This window comes from Rhincodon typus, unplaced genomic scaffold (assembly GCF_021869965.1).
Source record: "Rhincodon typus isolate 14 unplaced genomic scaffold, sRhiTyp1.1 hic_rhity00003611, whole genome shotgun sequence".
NCBI lineage: Eukaryota > Metazoa > Chordata > Chondrichthyes > Orectolobiformes > Rhincodontidae > Rhincodon > Rhincodon typus.
The window spans coordinates 2,975-11,423 of record NW_025969249.1 but is presented as its reverse complement, the minus strand read 5'-3'; the positions used below and the strand labels follow the sequence as shown (position 1 = coordinate 11,423).

Below are 8,449 nucleotides of genomic sequence, written 5' to 3'. Positions count from 1 at the left end.
ATACTTCAACACAATCGGTAACCTCATGGTCTGGTATGTCGCCCACCCTACCGTTACCTTTGAGCCAAAGGCTCAGCCCTGGTTCAGTGAAAAATGTAGGAGGGCATGCCAGGGACAACACCAGGAATACACAAAAATGAGGTGTCAATGGTAAAGCTACTAAACAGGACTACTTACATACCAAACAACATAAGCAGCAAGTGATGGACAGAGCTTAGCGATCCCATGACCAATGGATCAGACCTAGGCTCTGCAGTCCTGCCACATCCAGTCATGCATGGTGGTGGACAATTAAACAACTCACTGGATGAATGCGCTTCACAAATATCTCTGTCCTCACTGAAGTGAAAGCCTAGCACATTAGTGAAAAAGGTGAGGCTGTTGCATTCGCAACAGTCTTCAGCCTGAATACTGCACAGGTTATGGACCCTGACAACGTTCCGGCAATAATGCTGAAGACTTGTGCTCCAGAACTTGCCACACCCCTATCCAAGCTTCTCCAATATAGTACAGCACAGCCATCTACTCAACAACGTGGAAAATTGTACACACAAAGCAGGACAAATCAAATCTGGCCATTTACTGTCCCATCAGTCTACTCTGTATCATCAACCCAATGATGGAAAATGCCATCAACAGTGCTAACAAGGAGCACTTGCTCAGCAATAACTTGCACGGTGATGCCCAGTTTGAGTTCAGCAAGGCCATTCAGCTCCTGACCTCATTACAGCCTTATTCAAACATGGGCAGAAAAGCTGAATTCCAGAGGCAAATTGAGAGTGACAGTCCTTCACTGCATTTGACAGAGTGTGGCACCAACAAGTCCTAAAAGAATGGAATCGGGGAAAACTCTCTGCTGGTTGGAGTCATACCTGGCACATAGGAAGATGGTTATGGTTGTTGGAGGTCAGACATCTCAGCTCCAGGAAATCTCTGCAGGAGTTTTTCAGGGTAGTGCCCTAGGCCCAACCAACTTCAGCTGCTTCATCAATGACCTTCCCTCCATCATAAGGTCAAAAGTAGGAGATGTTCACTGATGATTGTTCTGCACATTCATGACTCCTCAGACACTGAAGCAGTCCTTGTCCAAATTTAACAAGACCTAGACAATACCCAGGCTTGGGCTGAAAATTGGCAAGTAATAAATGCCACACAAATGCCAATCAATGAATATCTCCGATAACATAAATCAAACCACTGCCCCTTGGCATTCAATGGTGTTACCATCACTGAAACCCCCACTATTGGGGTTTTCCATTGACCAGAAACTGAATTGGATTCCACGTATAAATACTAGCTTCTGGGCTAGGAAGCTAGGAATAATGCGACAAGGAATTCACCACCTGATTTCCCAAAGCCCTGTGCCATCTACAAGACAAAAGTGAAGAGAGATGGAATATTCCCCACATGCCTGGATGCAAGCTCCAACAACACTCAAGAAGCCTGACAGCACTCATGATGGAGTATACCACTTGATTGGCACTACATCCATAAACATTGAGTCACTCCAGCACTGACGTTCAGTAGTTGCAGTGTACACTATCTAAAAGATGCACTGCACCAAAGATCCTTCAAGAGCATCTTCCAAACCCACAACCATTGCCGTCTAGAAGAACAAGGGCAGCAGATACATGGAAACAACCACACCTGCAAGTTCCTCTCCAAGTCACCCACCATTCTGACTTAGAAATAAGTCACCGTTGCTTTACTGTCACTGGGTCAAACATTCTGGAATTCCCTCCCTAATGGCATTGTGAGTCTGCATATTGCACATGGACTGCAGCAGTTCAAAACGGCAGTTCACTACCACCACCTCAGTTAGGGATGGGCAATAAACATTGGCCCAGCCAGTGACGCCCAAGTCCCATGAGTAATTTAAGAAAAAAAGCACCTGCCGAATTCTCTTTTAAGACTTGATGGGTTAAAGGGCCTCTTTTGTACTGTATGATTCTATGAAGGTTATTTACAGAATCAGCTCCCACCATCTTTTTGTGGTAGAAAATTCCAGATGTCAACAGCTTCCTACATGGGGAAAAAGAATCCTTCATTCTCTTAATCTCTTGGATGAGTAAAAGTTATGTTCTTTCAATCCATTTGAGATCTTGTGTGATTATGACCAAAGAAAATTATCTCCCCATTCTTCTTGACCTGTCTGCAACCTTTGACCCAGATGACCATACACTCCTCTTCCTTTTTTTGATTCATTCTTGGAAATCACTATCTGGGTCAGCATTTATTGCTCATCACTAGTTGTCCATGGTGATGGTAAACTGCCTTCTTGAACTGTTGCAATCAATTTGGTGTAGGTAGACCCACAATGCTTATAGGGAGGCAGTTCCAGGATTTTGACACAGTGACACTGAGGATATACTTCTAAGTCAAAATGGTGAGTGGTTTTGTGTTTGGAAGGAGCTTTTAATTTATGTAGTATATCTTGTAGGTGGTGCACACTGCTGCTACTGTTGTTTGTGGTGTAGGGAGTGAATATTTGAGAATGTGTGCAAATCATATGAGCTACTTTGTCCTGGATGAAGTGAAGCCTCTTGATATTTCTTGTCATTTGTCAGCTCAAACTTGGATAATGTCAAGGTTTTGCTACATTTGAACATGGACTGCTTGAGTATTGGAAGAGTCACGAATAGTGCTGAACGTTGTGCAATTATCAACAAACACTATTGACCTTGTGTTGAAGGGAAGATCATTGAAGCAGCTGAAAATGGTTGGGCATGGACACTATCCTGAGGAACTTCTACAAGGATGTTCTTGAGCTGAGGTGACTGATCACCAACAACCACAGCCCCATATTCCTTTTATGCTAACTAAGACTCCAACCAGTGGAGTTTCTCCTGATTCCCTTTGACTCTAATTTTGCTGGATGCCACATTTGGCAAATGCAGCATTGATGTCAAAGACAGTCCCTCTCTACTTCTGGAATTCAGCTCTTTTGTCCATGTTTGAATGATTGAGGTCAGGAGGTGAGTGACCCTGACAGAACTCAAACTGAACAATAGTGAACAGGTAAGCAAGTGCTATTGATAACCCCTTCTACCACTTCGCTTACAAGATTCTAAGCTCTCGACAGCCTTTCCTAAACCGTACCGTCACAATGAATCTTTTCTTTCTTTAAAATTCACTTAAAACCTAACCCTTTAACTAAATTATTTTAATCTGTAAGATTTCTGTGGCAGAATATCGTGTTTTGCATTATAACACTCGCATGAAGTGCTTTGGATATCTTAATGCTGTTAAAGGCATTATTTGTTACACTTTGTTTTTTTCCCAAGAACTTGCAAATTGGATTTTTATTGGAGATCATATCTTCTGTAAATGAACTATGGACTGTAACACTTACTAACATTGGCTAATGAATAACTTTTAAAACAGCGATAATCTTAACAATTTGGAACAGCATTTTTAAAAGGAACCATTGGCATTACTGAGTGGAATTTTGTGTCCCTGCAAACCTGTGGTACAATTTGCAATAATTTATGTATTTGTACCTTTGTTCCTTTGACCCATGTGGAACACCACTCCTATCTTTTGTCACTGTCAATAACTACCCTTTACTCCCACTTTGCTTTCTGTCTTGAACTCAGTCATCAATTCATTCTGCCATGGTTCAACATTGTCTGACCCAGTACATTTGTCTATTCGAGCAGGTTACCAAAACACCAGTAAAATCTAATTTTTGAAGGCTTGAGCTGTAGGAGGGGATCAGGCTCTCTTTTGTGTGTCATACCTTTTAGTCATATATGAAAGATTAAATTGAATGTAGCAAATTTTAACAGCGTGGCACACAATATGTTAACATTTTAAAATACAAGAGATATGACAATAGCCAAGATAGTACTACATTTTATAACATTGTGTTCTGATGTTTATTCTGGCTCACACTTATCAGGATGAAGTAAGTATTCTTTCACCTGTTGAAATTGCCGCTAATTTTAATAGTTTTGAATATGTTCACTATTTGTAAAACAACACTTAAAGACTGCAACAACATTGCGGCCTCAAAATTCTTTGTTTTTCTTATACTCTTTTCCGTAAATAAACAGGAATGGTGTGCAGACCTCAATCGTACACTTAGTAGGAGGGAGAAACCTAAAAAGACCGGGGATGGCGTGACATTAACTAGTATCAGTCAGACAGGTGATCAAGCATCCCAATCTTCCAAAGCTAACAGGTAAGAGATTCAAAATTTCGAGATTATTGCCACTTTTACAGGAGACAAATAACAAAGGGCATTCACCTGACAGAGCAGTCATTTCATAATTAAACATGAGGTTTTATTTTTAATCAAATTATGCAGTGCTTATGAATAGAGTTTTATAATGAGGTCTAATTGTTTCAGTCTAGCCCAGCAGAATTAAACAGAACCTGATTATTTTGCAATGAAGATTCATGCTTCAGTTCTTATTTGTTATTTTATTGGTAATTTTGAGATTCATTTCTGTACAACTTGCAGTCAAAATTTAAATTGGAGATTTTATAGTTCTGTTTAATTTTGCCACAAATGGTTCTGTCAATTCATTATTAAAATTGCTAGTCTGCTGAAATCTACAATTTCAAAAGTCATGGTATATTGCTTGACTAGCCAGAGTTTTCAAATAATGAACAGTTTTTTGACTGGTGCAGGATTGCTGTTGGTGCCTGAATCAAACTTAGCAAATAAAGGCCCTTCACCAGTATATGTGGCTTGGAAAATCATAGGCACCACACTCAGAAACATCCAGCGAGTTTCCTGCTGTGAACAAGGCCATGCTGGTTGAAATGGAGTCGCACAAAATTTACATTGAAATCACTTGGTGGTGGATCACACATTTTTTTAAAGAAATTGAGAAAAGTTTGTTTTAATAGCTGAAGTTTGATTAAAATGTGTGATGCAAATAAAACTTTTGAACCCAGAATACCAAACTTTTGCTGCCAGAGATTTTTTTTCAGGCTGCAGGAGCAAACCTAATTTTCAGATTTGTATTAATCAGCAAGACATTTTGCTGTTATTACAGGATGCCCTATGTTGTTCAGGTAAACCATTTTGTCTTTAGACAAAGTACAGCAAAATTTTTTTTTAACAAACATGATTTATGAAGTCGGTTAATGGCATAACTAATTTCATTTATATCAGCTGATGAAACATAATATTGATTGAATTTAATTGTATAAAGAGCATGCTGTTAATGATGTTATTTCCTAAATGGCAGTCTTAGTGTCCGGAGTTCCACTAACTCGATACGTTCCAGTTGCAATCCATTTGAGGAAGAGGAGAATGGCAAACCTGTCAATGAGAAGGAGAACACGTTAACCAAAAAGTTGGTGAAAGATTGCTTTTGATGAGTTTCATGATTTCATGCTGTTGCTTCGTGTTTCCTTTATCTAGGTGCCACACAATCAATGTACTAAATAATGCATGGATTTGTGCAGTGTGACTCAATGTTCCAAAGAGCTCTAAATATACCTTTCTTTCCTCAAAACAATTTTTACTTACAGATTTACTATCTTTACACTTACCTGCTTGTGTTTTTTTTTCTCTATTAATGTTGAACTATTTAATGTTTTCAAAATTATCTTAATTCCTTTAGCTTTTCTAACCTTGTGAAATCTGTCACTTCCTTGAATTTGAATAATCATTGTGTGTTTGCATGCTGAATGTGAAAATAAAAACTTGAAACTTTCAGTTTTCTTTTAGAAACTTCAGTCAGCTTGGTGGGAAGAGAGGGCAAGAATTACTGCTGTCTTTGTACTCATCACTAGATTTGAAGAATGGAAGAATGTTGCCTTAATACTCATTATTGGGCATGTTTCACCACAAATGGCTTCTCTTGATTTTTTTGTTTTCATTTTAAAAACCTAGCTTGATATTGGAATCAATCAGAGCATTTAAAAATGTGGTTTTTATTTTCCTATTTTAATTTTTTCTCCCCCACCCCCATCGTTATTCATTAGCTCAGTTAGTTACCGTCTCACTACATTGTTGAAGTCCTGTTCTTCACATGAATACGTAGGATTTAGGAGTAGGTTGTTTGGTCTCTCAAATCTGTTCACTGTTGTAATAGATCACAGCCGATTTGTACCTCAACTTTTAATTTATCCACCTTCATTCCACATCCATCAGCACAATTACTTAGTTATTTCAGGCTTGAAAACTAAAATTGCCCTAGCATCCACAGCTTATTGGAGGGGTGAGTTTTCCATGAGCCTTTGGGTGGAAAAAGTACTGACTGATTTCACTCCTAAATGACCTAAATCTTAACTTTAAGATTGTGATTTCTTATTCTGGATCCCTCCACCAGACAAATGTTAATGACACTAAAACTGTATTTATTCTGTTCGATCCCTTTCTCATTTTAATGACCTCAATTAGATCACCAACCCAGCCTTCAAACCTCAAGGCATTAAAAGGCCAGGTTTGTACAACTATCATCACAAATTGTTACTGTATATCCCAATATCATTCTAGTCAACCCGTGGTGCGCCCCCTTCAAAATCTATCCTGTGATTAACAGTTTGCACATGTGGGAGTCTGGAAACCTACTCCAAGCCGTGAAACCAGCTACTCAAAAATGGCCAGGGTAATCCTCCTTACTTTCTTAGTCGTTTCTGTTGAGTGTTCACTTCCACATGATAAAGTCTGACCACCCTTGCCTGTGAGTATAGCAGGAGTTAGAATGTGAGATCATTCTCAGCTTGTCTATTGCTGATGTTGGAGCGCCATTACGTTACCCCATCCTCCGTTTAGTCTGGATCAAAATTAGCATGTATGGACACTGATCTAATTTTTAAAAGTCCATTTCGATTGATCTGGGAGAAGTACAGTCTTCAGAAGATTAGTAATTTAATTACAACAGTAGTAACTTTTTATACTTTGGAATTCAGTGTTAGCAGCTATGTGAAGAGCCAGACTTACACCACAGAATGGTCAGATGATGAAACAAACAATCCCTTCAACTGCAATGAAACAAATGGTGACAATCCTTTTGAAGAAGACCATTCAGGCTCAGAAGTCAGAGTGCGAGCATTGTATGATTATGAAGGGCAAGAGCATGATGAGCTTAGTTTCAAAGCTGGTGAGTATCCATTATATTTCAAAACTTGAATCTGTACAGTTTTAATCCTGGATTGTAGAACTACCTGTCATGGGCAGGCATTATTAGAGTAGCTTTTATTTTCAGTTGGTCTGTAGTAGGAAGGATGCTCAGAATCAGTGGTTAGAGAGGTGATTTGTTTTTTCTTTTAGCATTGAGATGTTTGGTTGAATCTAAAAGTCTGCCACTTTCTACAAAGTTGATCTCTGAACGAATCCAGGTCGTATGTCTTTGCTAAAACTATAGTAAATGAGGATATTGTCAGAATATTGGATGGGATAAAATTGAAGATGTATTTGAAAGGCTGGATTTGGTTACCTGGTCTAGATGAGATGTACCTAGATAGCTGAAAAAAATAAGGGCAGAAATTGCGGAGGTGCTGGCTGCAATCTTCCATACTTCCTTCAATGATGCCAGAGGACTGGAGAACAGCAAATGTTACATCTTCGCTCAAAAAAGGAAAGAATGATAAACCTGGCACTTACAGGCTAGCCTGATTTAATGTTGATGGCATTACAAGCTTTTGGAGAGTAGTCCGGCGAAACTTAACAGCCACTTGAACAAGTATAGACTTAAAATGGAGAACAACTAAGGATTTGTTGAGGAGCAAAGTACTGCAGATGCTGGAATCTGTACTGAAAACAAAAAATGCTGGAAATCACAGTGGGTCAAGCAGCATTCATGGAGAGAGAGCAATTAATGTTTCGAGTCTAGATCCCTCCATCAGGGCTGTGAAGAGTCATCTAGACTTGAACGTTAGCTTGCTCTTTCTCTGCTGATGCTGCTTGACCTGCTGTGATTTCCAGCATTTTTTGTTTTCAATGTGGATTTGATTAGTAAAAATCATGTTTAATTAATTTGATTGAGTTTTTTGATAGTAGAAAAGATGGATGAGGATTGTGCAAGAAGATGATCTTTCGGAAGATGTTTGATAAATATCATTTAAAAACTGTTAGGGAAGAAGAAGCCTATGGAATCCAAAGTTGACTGAGGAATTCAAAATATTTCTGGTAAATGGCTTTGTTTTGGACTAGAGGAAGATGGATAGTGGGTGCAATGCCATTACTAGGGCCACAGCAGGTTCTAATATACATTAATGGCTTGTGGCTAAGAGGCACCAATTCAAAATTTGCACACAGGATGACACTAAATTTGGAAGTATAGTAAACAGTAAAGAAGACAGTGATTGATTCCAAGACAACATAGTGAAATGTGTGGATATGTAGTAACTTAAATTTATTGTAGAAAAGTGAGATGATGCATTCTGATAGGAAAAATGAGGAAATACAAGCTAAGTAGAACAATTTTCAAGGAATACAAGAAAAGAGACGCTGGGAGGTGTTTGTACACTTGTGTTTGATGGTGGT

General features: G+C 38.8%; 1 long non-coding RNA gene across 1 annotated transcript; it reads left to right on the top strand.

Annotated features, from left to right (window-relative positions):
• Window positions 1–4,059: 4,059 nt before the first annotated feature.
• On the top strand, window positions 4,060–7,728 carry LOC125481795. Its single transcript, XR_007261458.1, has 3 exons — window positions 4,060–4,183; window positions 5,202–5,309; window positions 6,874–7,728. It is a non-coding gene; the product is annotated as an uncharacterized LOC125481795 (long non-coding RNA).
• The last annotated feature ends 721 nt before the right edge of the window (window positions 7,729–8,449 follow it).